Below are 12,189 nucleotides of genomic sequence, written 5' to 3' on the forward strand. Positions count from 1 at the left end.
ATTTTTTAGTCTCTCTACTTAAAAGTTAAAATTTTATTAAAAATATTTAGCAGGGAAGATTGCGTGAATATGTGGTTGCTATAGTTTCGTTCTCATGAGTTTGTTGCCGACAATGTGGAGGGCAAAAAAATTTGACAAATCCCAAGGGAGATATGAGTTGTTTTTCACAATCTGTATCTATGACGAAAAGAAACAATATCGTGTTACTAAAAAATAAAAACAGTATTATTAGGTACTGTTACGTTATAAATTACGCTCCCGAAACTGGGCAACCCTGTTACCGGTTACAAATCCGGAATGTTCAGGGGTCGTGGCTTCGACTCGGTTTACAATGCGAACCACGAGAAACGCCGACTGAAGCTGAAAATTTTGGTGAGAACAGCCCGGAGTACGGGAAATGATACACAATCTTCCAACTAATCGTTTATTCAGATGTCAAACAATGAAAATAATGATATAAATGAAAAAGAAAACAACGAAGCCTGACTAGCCTTATGGCGTGTACAAAATTGTACAAAATAACCTAACTCCTCGGAGGGTCCTCCGGGTCCCAGATATTCAACGAACGAGTACCGGCGAAACAGTAAAAAAAAATTCCCTTCTTTAGCGAAGGAGGAAGGCCGACTGGTCCTACGTAACGTCGCTATTCGGCTACGCCGCCCGCATAAGCGGGGAGGTCCTCCAAGTCTTCCTTCGCTCCAAAAAAAAAAAAATTGAAGTTAAGATGTTTTTCTCCGGTACGGACCGGTGAAGAACCACGCGCAAAAAAATGTTCGGTGAGCGCGATACACAATTCCTGGCGAGGTCACTCACGGATTGATAATCGTTCGTGAATATAAAAACCCGACGGACTTGATAAGAAATTTTTTTCTTAAGTTAGTACGATTAATGAAATGACGCGCCTTATGACAAAACTGCAACTTTAACAGTGGAACAAATTATAAATCCTAAACGCGATATACAAATAAATGAATTTGATAGAACTTTTCACCCGTCGAAATAATGAGTGACAATGGAAATTTGACTATAGTTAAATACAAACGCTCAATTAGTTCGACGGAGTGACAAAATACAACCGAAAACTTTGAGAAGCTACGGCCTGTAAAAATTGGGGTGTCACCACTGCTCCGGACTTGCTGGTGGGTAGATCCGGCACCTTCCGGAACATTCTAGAAAAATCGCGAAGATTTACAATCGCGCGGCGATTTAAATCGTAACAGTACCTAAATAATGCAATTATTTAATACAATTGTTTGTAGGAGATGCTGTAAAAATAAATAAAGTATCTGAGGGACACTTTCAGAAAGGCGTTGGCAAAATGTCCAAAACCCAAATCTGGAGACGAGGGGGGGATTGTGATAACCCCCAAGTGGCCGTACTTTCAAAGCTTGCTCTTTTTAAAAGATCAGTTCACCTCCCGGAGATCTACATCTAATTTGCCAACCACTTCGTTAGGTATAGACAGTTTGGAAGATGTGCATGATTCACCTGAGAGCGAAGGTGCACCTATCCCAAGTTCGGCCGATATAGATGAGATTCAGGGACTGGAGTCCCAATCGCCAGTTTATTTTGATTGGGAGCCCACGCCGCAATCGCCAATTTCTAATGAACAACCTACTGTTTCACTTCCGGCAGAAAAAGGAAAAAGTCTAATGATTTGATAGGGCAAGCTCTTTTAAATGTAGAGACGGAGAAGTTGCGCCTCCTACAGAACAAGGAGAAAGCACCTATCGAGAAGCCTTTGGATAAAGATAGGTGTTTTTTCGAAAGCATTTTGCCCCATGTCCAAAAATTGAGTCCCCTTAGAAAATTACAGTTTAGATCCCAAGTTCAAGAACTTGTGATCTCATATGGTCATATGCCTACTTGCTTGCTGTGTTGTATCGTACGCTTCGATCGGTACGATTATAATGATGTTATTAAATAATGTAAACGGATTTAAACTTAACAAAAAATAGATTTACATATTACGAATTTGTGACAACTACAAGGCGTCTTGAACGTTTAGCTGCTCAAGTAGAAGTGACGCTTTACAATACAAGTTTTGTGCAGCCCCTAAAGAAGCTGCAAGGGTAGCGGTCATAAACCCCCATTAAAATATGAAAGAAAACGTGGGTGGTCGAAGACAACTCTTTATGATATAATATACTATTATATGCCACTTTTAGGGATTATTGTGCCGACAAAGGCATCGAGAAACATAAAATTATAACCAACAAAAATTCCGCCCCCAATGAATGGTTGTTATGAACGTTTTGTTGAAATTTAATATTTAAAATAAAAATTCTTAATTGAGCGAATCTATTCGAACCACTACAGTACCATGAAATAATTAACATGTCAATTGAGAAACAGTTGATATAATTTTATGGCTTTTACCACAAAAAACGCTTGCGTATAGACAGCTTTCTTTTTCACCCTATCATGATAGAGTTTACTTTTAACCTGCCAAAATTATGGTTTCGACTATTAAATCTTGATAAACTCTTCCAGAAATTTTCGGCTTACGTTGTCTGAAAGTCGGCCTCAACCAAATTGAACTGATGCAATGCCACACACAATCCGATCGGTCTGCTACTTTGACCTGCACAGTTATTCAGAATCGTTTTTTTTTAATTCTCATCCGGCCGCCTGAACAGTCCGCCAAGTCCCCGCAGTTTTCTACCACACCTACTCAGGAAATACGGAAGGCCAGGACTGCACAGTTTTTTCTCTGAGGATTTCCGGAGCGTGTACGGAGCGCATGTAACATCAGGCAGTTGATTCGATTATGATGATTGATCTCTGACGATTTAGGGTGGCATTTCTCTGACGGCCACCACAGGCTTGCACGTTGTAAATCGTCGGTCCCTGAATAGTCGTAATTGCATTACATTTGTACCTTATTTTGGGGATGATTTCATTCTGATGCAAAAGAACGCAAAATCTCATACTGCCAGAATAGTGGCAGTATGGAACTGGCCAACAAGAAGTCCAGACCTGAATCCAAGGGAACATTGTAGGATAATATGGGAAGATGTTTGCAAGAGCAAATGCCTCCTACAGCTAACCTTCACAAGGTAAGACAGCGAGAGATGGAAATATGGGAAGATATCGATTAGGGAGCAACAATAAGGGGCCTGATTGAGAGTATGTACCCGTTTTTAATTTTTTTTTGCAGTCCTCAAGTTTAATATTTTTATTAAAGTTTGGAAAATTGTTAAAAGTGTCAGTGATAAAATTGTTCAAGCAGTTAAGGATTCCTGGATTGTTAAAGGTACCCAAATCTGATGGTTCTGGAATTAAAATTGGTAGGTATGTATTTCGAAATTCTAAGGTAGTGCGTAACTTTGTGAAGAAGTTTATGATGTGTAAAAATAAGTTACACAAACGGGATATTTTAGTAGTACATAATTCACATTGTCAATTCTCAATAATTTTGTTATAATCTAAAAGCAAATCTTATACAGGCTGTTTGATAAAAAACGCCTCAACCTATAACTTTTTTATTTATTATCCGATTTCAATGAACAAAAAAACCGAAGATATGGTTTTTCATGCGCTACGAAGCAGCCATAAAATAATTTTTTTTTTGCGATATTTTCAGTAGCTTACTATAGTCAACTTTTTTTTTTTAAATGGACACATGTAGTTTTTTAGGCTTAGTCTGATAAAGTTTTTTTTTCTGAATCTAACGATGTATTAAAAATTATCGTTTGGTTCATAGCTGACTGAAAAAAAAATAAAACAATTTTTAATTGTCGATAACCCCTTGGAAGCACCATTTTCTGTAAAAGATATTTTTAAATATTGAGGCAGTTTAAGGATGAACTGGAGTAACATTGAAAAATGGCGAAAATGGCTCAAAATTGGTACTAGAGTCCTTCTATCCATGCTAAAGCACTGTGCCAAATTAAAAAAAAATTGATCGAGGAATTTTAAAGTTATTACCTTTTAAAGTTTCGGGATATTTTACACGCATTCTTATGAGAAATCGATCAATGCTCGTATATAAATTGAAAAAAAAACATATTTCAAAATGGCCAATTTTTCTTAAATTTTTCACACATGAAGTATCGATATCGTAGAATGTTCTAATGAATTTACAAAAAAAGTTGGTTGAGGATTTTCCAATTAATCGCTAATTATATGTGGAAAAACACGGTTTTTGAGGTTATGTACCTGTTTTAATTTCAATAAAAAGTGAACAAAACGCATATAATTGACGTCGGTATGCAATATTACACTCATATCGCACGTTTTACCACAGTTACGTTAAGAACTTTAACAGAAATGCAATGAAAATTGAATTCAGTGTGCTTCTGTTTACTTTTACGTACAGCCTTAGTCAAAAGATTGTAAAATCACATGTAAGTAATTATCTAAATATCAAGAAAATAAAGACAAAATTTACTTGCAACTGATTACAATTCGTTTCCAAAAATTAAAAACTTTTTTTTCAAATATTGATATCTCGTTATAAACGTTTCATAGCATAATAAGAATTCCGCAACTTTTTGCTGAGATTGTTACTCCAGTTCATCCTTAAGATCTGAACCGGTTGATAGTTAGAAAGAGGTAAAATAAAGTCCCTAGATATATCTAGGGACTTTAAGGTAAAAGTGTTGACAACGCTGCATTTGACAGTGTTCGCATTAACTTGACCTACAGTGCATTCACTTTTGTTTTAGACCAGAGTAGGCTATGGAAATTTGGCGAGTTGTATGGTAAGACTGTGGCTGAATGACAATATACATCATGTATAATATGTGTATATATGTGTATTTAGTGATAAATGTAAATATTGCACAAATTTAAAACTAATTTACCTTAACACTTAATAATAATGTCAAATTTGACACTGGCAGTTCGAACAATTTTGATTTTGTTATTTTGACATAGCCACGATACCAATATTTAAAAACATTAAAATAGCCTACTCTGGTCTAAAACAAAAATGAATGTATTATAACTTTTAATTTTCTGCAAGACCAAAATTCGGCAGTGTTGCCACGTGTGCATCCTATGTAAAATGCAGCGCTGGTGGATCTTCGATAAACACCGTTCACGTTATGTCAGTTACGTTTATGCTATTACGAAAATGAACCTTTCATGGTAAATTTCAAATTTGCCAAATTTCATTGTTACCAACGGATTCAGTCATTCTTGATCACACCGTACCAAATTGAATGAAAAATTTCCATGACCTCTCATTATGCCAAAACAACGTGAATGCATTTTATGTAAACAAATTATATCTACCAAGTGACTGTAAGTGTTTGTGATTTTTTTTGGTGTTATGTTGGCAACATATTGTAAGTTTTATGTTGGCATAGGTACCTATTTTTAAATTCAAATATGTGAAATCAAAAGTCACAAAACAAAGTTGTCATAATCACACTTTATTTTTTAAAATGGATTTTACTACTGACACGTTTATTGTAATGACTTATTTTCAAAGCGAATTGCAAAATGCCAATTAATTCACGTTAGTAAAACTTGTTTTCCCCATTTTTTTGCAAAATCTTTTTTGCAATATTCATTTTTCACAGCAACACCAAACATCAAAAACCCTAACCTCAAAAATGACACATTAACAGTGACGAGGCTTACCAATTGCTCAGATTCAGGGATGCCAACCTATTAAATTTGTTGCAATCATTTATAGTTACCTGATACGTTCAGAGCACTGGGTTCTTGTACTGGCAGTACAGTGTTTTCAGAAATTACAAGACATTCCAAATTTGGTGGTTACAGTATTTAAATTGTTTTAAATTATGAGGTAGAAAAAAATTCTCGTTTTAAAGATTTCACTTAAGACTTTTTTTGCAGTTCCGTCGATAATTAAAAATTAGTAGGTTCAGATCGTGCAGGTGCAATCAACTTGGACAAAAAATTACTTAGCTTGCAGTCAAAATCCGTTCCCAGTGAAAGGAACATTACCTACCAAAACTTTGCGAATAGATCTGAGGTCAATAAACAGTGACCGATTTTTGAACGATTTGTTTTAACAGTTATTTAAGATTAAGTGTAAAAAGTTATCCTTATTGTACGAACGGGTTTAAAATACGAGCGAAGTACGAGCGAGTATTTTAAAGGATGTGAGTGCAATAAAGACGTATGTCTTAGGTACAACATTTTATCTACGATTGTGAGATCATCCCACCGGTTTTAACATAAATTTGTATAAAATAATTTGTTTCTATAGCAGATGTTAAAGTGTGCTTTTATCTATTCAAATCAAAAGGTCAAGTAGCATTTTAACCGCATGGGTGGATAAAGTGCTACTTTAACAGCAAGGGTAGATAAAGTAATTAATTTTTTTTATTAACAACGCTCATACGAGATTTTAAAACCTGACACGATTAGAAATGATTAAAAAAAAGTTTCAATAATAAAATACAAATGCTATAGAAAGAAATTGAATATTGTACACGACGATAAAATTTAATTATCTTTTCGAGTGTACCTAATTAGCATCTGGACTAAAAAAAGCTCTCGAAGATAAAATACAATTTTATCGTCTTGTATACTAATAACTATTTATTAACGGTCGCTGGAGTGAAAAATTTTGGCGGAAAAAAAAATCCCATGAAATTTTTCTACTTTCGCTTTAATTCAAACTACTAAACAGTAACAGAATGTGAAAAATTGATGTTCAAAATTTGATTACTTCATTAATTACCTATTCAACGCACAGTTTTATAGTCGTAACCATCATTTATTTACATTTATTTACAAAATTTTTCTTGTAAATTATTCAAATCCAAATCAGTATCCCGCGAGTTACACAATTGTTGAGGCCACAAAACCGACGCATTCGTAACCAGTTCACGGTCACATTCTGTTGAGGTTTGGCCGAATTTTTCCGTTTACACATTTACAAAAAGAAACCATCTTACCTGAGGCACTTGTTCAACATTTCCCGGACTTCAATCGCGCACTTTTTTCTTTCTTCTGCAACGTCAGGCGCTGTGCAAATTTGAACTGCGTTACGAAACGTCCAACACCTTGATCGTCAATGAAATATCATTGACATAAAACCGAAAGTTTCGACTGATTTTTTAACCGATCTCAATTTCAAAACGCGTAGTAATTGCCTGCGGGGGTCCGGGTGATCTTGTTGACTGTTTCATCAAACGTCGCTCTGATTGTTTAAATATCGGTGCAACGAAGTGTTTATGTTTACGAAAAGAGTTTGTACAGCGAGGCGAATGCGGTTTGGGACATGAATAAAAAATTATTTTTTACCGTTTGCGTGTTTCGTTGCGAACTAAGTGGAGCGAGATCCTGCCGCGTCCAGAATTTTAATTTCTGGTTCCGGTGCAGACGAGGATACAGAATGGGTCTAGAAAATGGTACTTGCGGAACGTGGGTTTGTATTTTTTCAACCCAGAAAAGTAGGTATTCAGCTCGGTCAAGCTCACTGCAAAGGAAATGACTCCAAAGACCTAGGTTCAAGAGAGTACAGGTCATCGAAAAAAATACCTAATCGTATCATATAGTATTCCACAAGACTCCATCCTTGGGCCATTGTTTATAATTAATATTTCTTTTATTTCGGGTATCAATTTTTACTGACATTACAATAAGAGTCTAGCTTGTTCTTTATTAGTTCCATGGATAGGAAAAAAATGAAACATTTGCAGATTATTGAGATAAATCGAATGTTTTTAGATGCTGCTATTTAGTGTAACGAAAAGATCAATTTCTTCTACAAAGAAGAAGATAACACGTGTTCAATTGAAAAGTTCATCAAATTGGCTTTGATCTTTGTTGCTATCTTTGTCTAACTAACTTAAATTACGATGTTGTTGTCTTTTAAAAAATAAAGTCGAAGCCAACTTGATGAACATTTCAATTGAACACTTGTTATTTTTTTACATTTTTACTTGTTATTTTTACTTTATTACCTGATTACTCTACCTCTAACAATTATTGTGTCAATTTGACAGAGAATAATTTTAAACTTTCGAGTCTTTTTGATAAGGTTGTAAAATTTTTATATCAACAAGAAAGAAATATGTGACTTGGTCACAAATACAGAGTAGGCATTTCACGAGTGACAGTGAGCCCGATGGAATTGAAAATGCAACCCACAATACATTTCCGAAAAAAGCTGGCCACTGAAATTAAAATATCCAGCTTTTATTATCAGTCGTGAAATACCCTGTATTTTGAAAGAGTCAAGAAACGATTACCGTTATTTCTTAAAAATGTGCGTTTTTATATGCATTTAAATAAACAAGAAAGTTATTAATTAAGAGTTATTATGAAAGATAAATTAAGAAGATGTTGCAAGAAAATAAGTCTTAGAATAATGTTTAAAAATAAGTTACATAAACAGAATATTTTAGAAGTAAGTACATAATTCACGTTGTCAATTGTCAAAAATGTTGTGCTATAACCGTAGAGGGGCTATAACCTAAAACCAAATTTAGAAATTCTTGTAGAAATCGTGTCTATTTTGTTCGGTCCCACATGTTTAACATTTTCCATAAATATAAGCAAACGTAAAATATCAGGGTTGTCGTCGAAGTGGAGCTTCTTCATGACCGGTTCCACCTGAAAAATTGTCTATTATATTTATGGAACTAAAATAATGTATTAATTACTTTGGAAAAATGGGGCACTTTTCGTCGATTTCCCCTTGGGAGCATCATTTTCTGTAAAAGATTTTTTTTAATATTGACACAATATATCAAATATCACATCAGTTACCTCGAATCGTGAGCTTTTCTATCTTGGAATCTAGATCCAGTGAATTCATATAAACGGCAAAGTCGTCGTCTTTAGCCATTTTTTCTTTAATCTCAGCTTCAGCTAATCGTTGATCAGCTCCGGATTCAATTAACAATCGGAAAGATCGCAAATCGGAATTTTTCAAAGCGGTAGACAAAAGCGTTTGACCATTTTTATTTTTTTGGTTGACATCTGCTCCTTGCTTTATAAAATATTCTACCATATCTACCTGTTCCAATTCTAATGAACATACAAGTAAACTGTTTGCAAGTGTTGCGTCTACTTTGACGCCTTTTTCAATCATGCTATTGAGTATTTCAAAATTACGTTTTTCCATGCACACTTTTAGAGGAAGATTACCATTTTTATCAGCTAAATTTATGTCGGCACCTCTTTTTATTAGATATTTTGTAATATCCGAATGACTTCGCTCAATAGCACGAATTAAGGGAGTTCCTGAAGACACTACATTAAGGGGAGCTCCCCTTTCTACCAATAACTGTACCACATCTAAATAGCCTAAATCAATGGCATGTAATAAAGCTGTATGAATTGTCAATTCAGCACCGTGATCCAACAGGAGATTTATTATCTTTTTGTTTTTTGTGTCCACTGCCCAATATAAAGGAGTTTTGCCATTTTTATCCGGTTTGCAGGTATTTGCACCCAAAATTATTAATTTCTCGCTAATTTGATAAAACCCCCTTTTGATACTGATGATCAAAGGATTCTTTCTTCCTACATTGGGATTTACACCTTTTTCGAGCAAAAACAGGACAAGGGGAAGATTATTCCAACACACTACGAACTCGAGTGGTGTATATTTAACGGACCAGTGTGAGAAACCAAACACAATTTTACTCATGTTATAACCTTCTCTCAACATTTGGGTGAGAACAGTGGTATCACTGTTCACTAGAGCACAGTGTAATCGGTTCTAAAACATAACAACATATTAAACAAACTGGAAATAAACAATACGGGTTGCAAAATGTAAGATAAAAGTTCTAAAAATGCAGCTATAATGAAACAATTTTCAAAATCTGACATTTAGAACTCGAAGAGGTAGATAAAGAAGCATTAGCAGAAAAGAAGACCAAAATGGACGATGCTCGGCCAGCAAATCTAAATTTTAATTTTTCCGTTACCAGCGGGATGACTGAATCTATTAGATCAATGATATTGTGGCCAGACCATTCATATGCAAAGAAGAATGCCACAAACTTGACATAAATATTAGTACACCATCACGGCTATACACTTATTTTCCAACAACAAATTAACAAATAAAAAATTTATTGGGAAATCTCAATATCGTATAGTGTCTCCTCGAGCTTGAATTACAGCTTCCATTCGTCATGGCAATTCCTTCAAAAAGGTGTTGAATGACAGCTTGATTTATTTCTTCCCATTCTTGAATGACTGCTGCACTTAGGTATCTCAAGTGTGCAGGAGCAGAAACAATGTGTAGAAAATTCTCAAAAATTGTTAAAAAGCAATCAGACTTGGAATATAAATATTTTTAGCTTGTCTTAAATGAAAAAGTAATTTAGCACTGTAAGGTTTGAAGAAAAAAGAGTGTAAAACAGAAAATTCAAATTTCGAATTTTTTATCTTGTATTTATCTAAATGAAATTTCTTGTTGTCTTTATTCAAGATCGGGAACTTTTGAATCATTTTCAATATCGATAATTCTGGTTATCACATAATTTTTTACAAAAGTAATAAATACAGCATTGGTAAATATGTATGTTGAAAAATATTTTCTAACCTCATTTTTGTTATCCAATGTTACCATAGACGGATCCATCACAAAATAATATATCTCAAACTTTGTTGGGTAAATTAGTAAAACACCCGAAATATACCAAACTAAACAACAGAATTGTCTCAGATAACCAAAACAGATAATAAAAATCAAAACTGCGCAAGTTAATGTGTTCACGTGCTCAAAGTTCTCAGTTTCTAATTATAAGAATTCAATGATATAGAAGTAACGACAAGTTTCATAATAGGAGGTATTTTGATTGATATGCTTATCATCATTTATCAGTTAATCTTGAATCACGGTTTTTGTCGTTCTGGTATTAGCGGTACCTAGTTTATATAACGAGTCGTTGGCGAGTTATTTAAAGCTCACAAGTGCAAAAAAGAAGCTTTAGACACGAATTTTGTACATAATTTTTTGTAATACCTAATATTAGAAGATATTGAAGATATTGCACTCTGGCTTCGCTAGGTCTGTCTTACCGTCATCTGGAATAAGTCTAAGCAATATGTCCAACAGTACTATAAACTAAAACTATAAATTTATTGAAATATGAATACTTTTATCCAACACCTGTTTATTATGAAGTCGTAATAATGCCGATTTTGAATATATTATGAGGTCTATGAAACCCTAGTGGACTTATGAACCCTTAATTAAACTGTTTTTATAAAATTAAACAGTTTAGAGAGAATTGAACAGTTTATTGAACATAAAAAAATGTAATACATACATAAAATTAGAATTAAAATTAGAACAACTCTTTTTTTGGCTGTGACTTCTTCAACATTATTCGGTGTTGGATAAAACTATGTATTACTCGTGCCTTAACAGCAAATAAGTCACTCAAGAAATATTAGCCCACTCGAGCAAGCTCTCGTGACTAAACATTTCTTTGGTGACTTATTTGCCTTATTAGCAGGGTCCGGACGAAATAGTACCGGACAAGTCAACCAGTACAACTTTGCGTAATCCCTCGCTCGCACATAAACACGATTCAGCTGGTTCCCTGTTATTGAAAACGAACCAGCTGAATCGTGTTTATATGTGAGTGGGGTATTACGCAAAGTTGTACTGGTCGACTTGTGCGGTACTATTTCGTCCGGACACTGCTTATTAGACACTTGTATAATAAATACCTCGACTGCGTCTCTGTCTTCAGTCTCTGGGCTTGCCACAAAAAGACTCACTTCTACTCTTTATGATATAATATGCTATTATATGCCACTTTTAGGGATTACTGTGCCGACAAAGGCAAGGAGAAACATAAAATTATAACCAACAAAAATTCCGCCCCCAGTGAATGGTTGTTACGAACGTTTTGTTGAAATTAAATATTTAAAATAAAAATTCTTAATTGAGCGAACCTATTCTAATCATTACAGTACCAAGAAATAATTACCATGTCAATAACAAAAATCGCTTGCGTATAGACAGCTTTCTTTTTCACTCAATCATGATAGAGTTTACTTTTCACCTGCCAAAAGTATGATTCCGACTATTAAATCTTGATAAACTCTTCCAGAAATTTTCGGCTTACGTTGTCCGAAAGACGGCCTCAACCAAGCTGAACCGATGCAATGCCACACACACTCCGATCGGTCTGCTACTTTGACCTGCACAGTTATTCAGAATCGTTGTTTTTTATTCTCATCCGGCCGCCTGAACAGTCCGCCAAGTCCCCGCAGTTTCTACCACAC

The 12,189-nt window shown here is 34.7% G+C and overlaps 2 protein-coding genes across 6 annotated transcripts in view; one reads left to right on the plus strand and one right to left on the minus strand.

Annotated features, from left to right (window-relative positions):
* Positions 1-12,189, plus strand: part of LOC138129696 (ankyrin repeat domain-containing protein 29-like) — a 263,705-nt gene that overhangs the window by 203,684 nt on the left and 47,832 nt on the right. The window lies entirely within an intron of this gene.
* LOC138129705 (inversin-B-like) overlaps positions 1-12,189 on the minus strand; it is a 98,359-nt gene that overhangs the window by 12,770 nt on the left and 73,400 nt on the right. Inside the window, exons 1-4 of one of the 3 annotated variants that reach the window (XR_011159349.1) lie at positions 10,493-11,487; positions 8,701-9,658; positions 8,595-8,645; positions 6,882-8,544 (exon numbers count right to left, since the gene is read on the minus strand). The gene's annotated coding sequence lies outside the window, so the exon portion shown is untranslated. Of the gene's footprint in view, positions 1-6,881; positions 8,545-8,594; positions 8,646-8,700; positions 9,659-10,492; positions 11,488-12,189 lie in introns of those variants that run through there. The other 2 variants (XR_011159348.1, XR_011159350.1) reach the window with 2 other exon arrangements.

This window comes from Tenebrio molitor, chromosome 4 (assembly GCF_963966145.1).
Source record: "Tenebrio molitor chromosome 4, icTenMoli1.1, whole genome shotgun sequence".
NCBI lineage: Eukaryota > Metazoa > Arthropoda > Insecta > Coleoptera > Tenebrionidae > Tenebrio > Tenebrio molitor.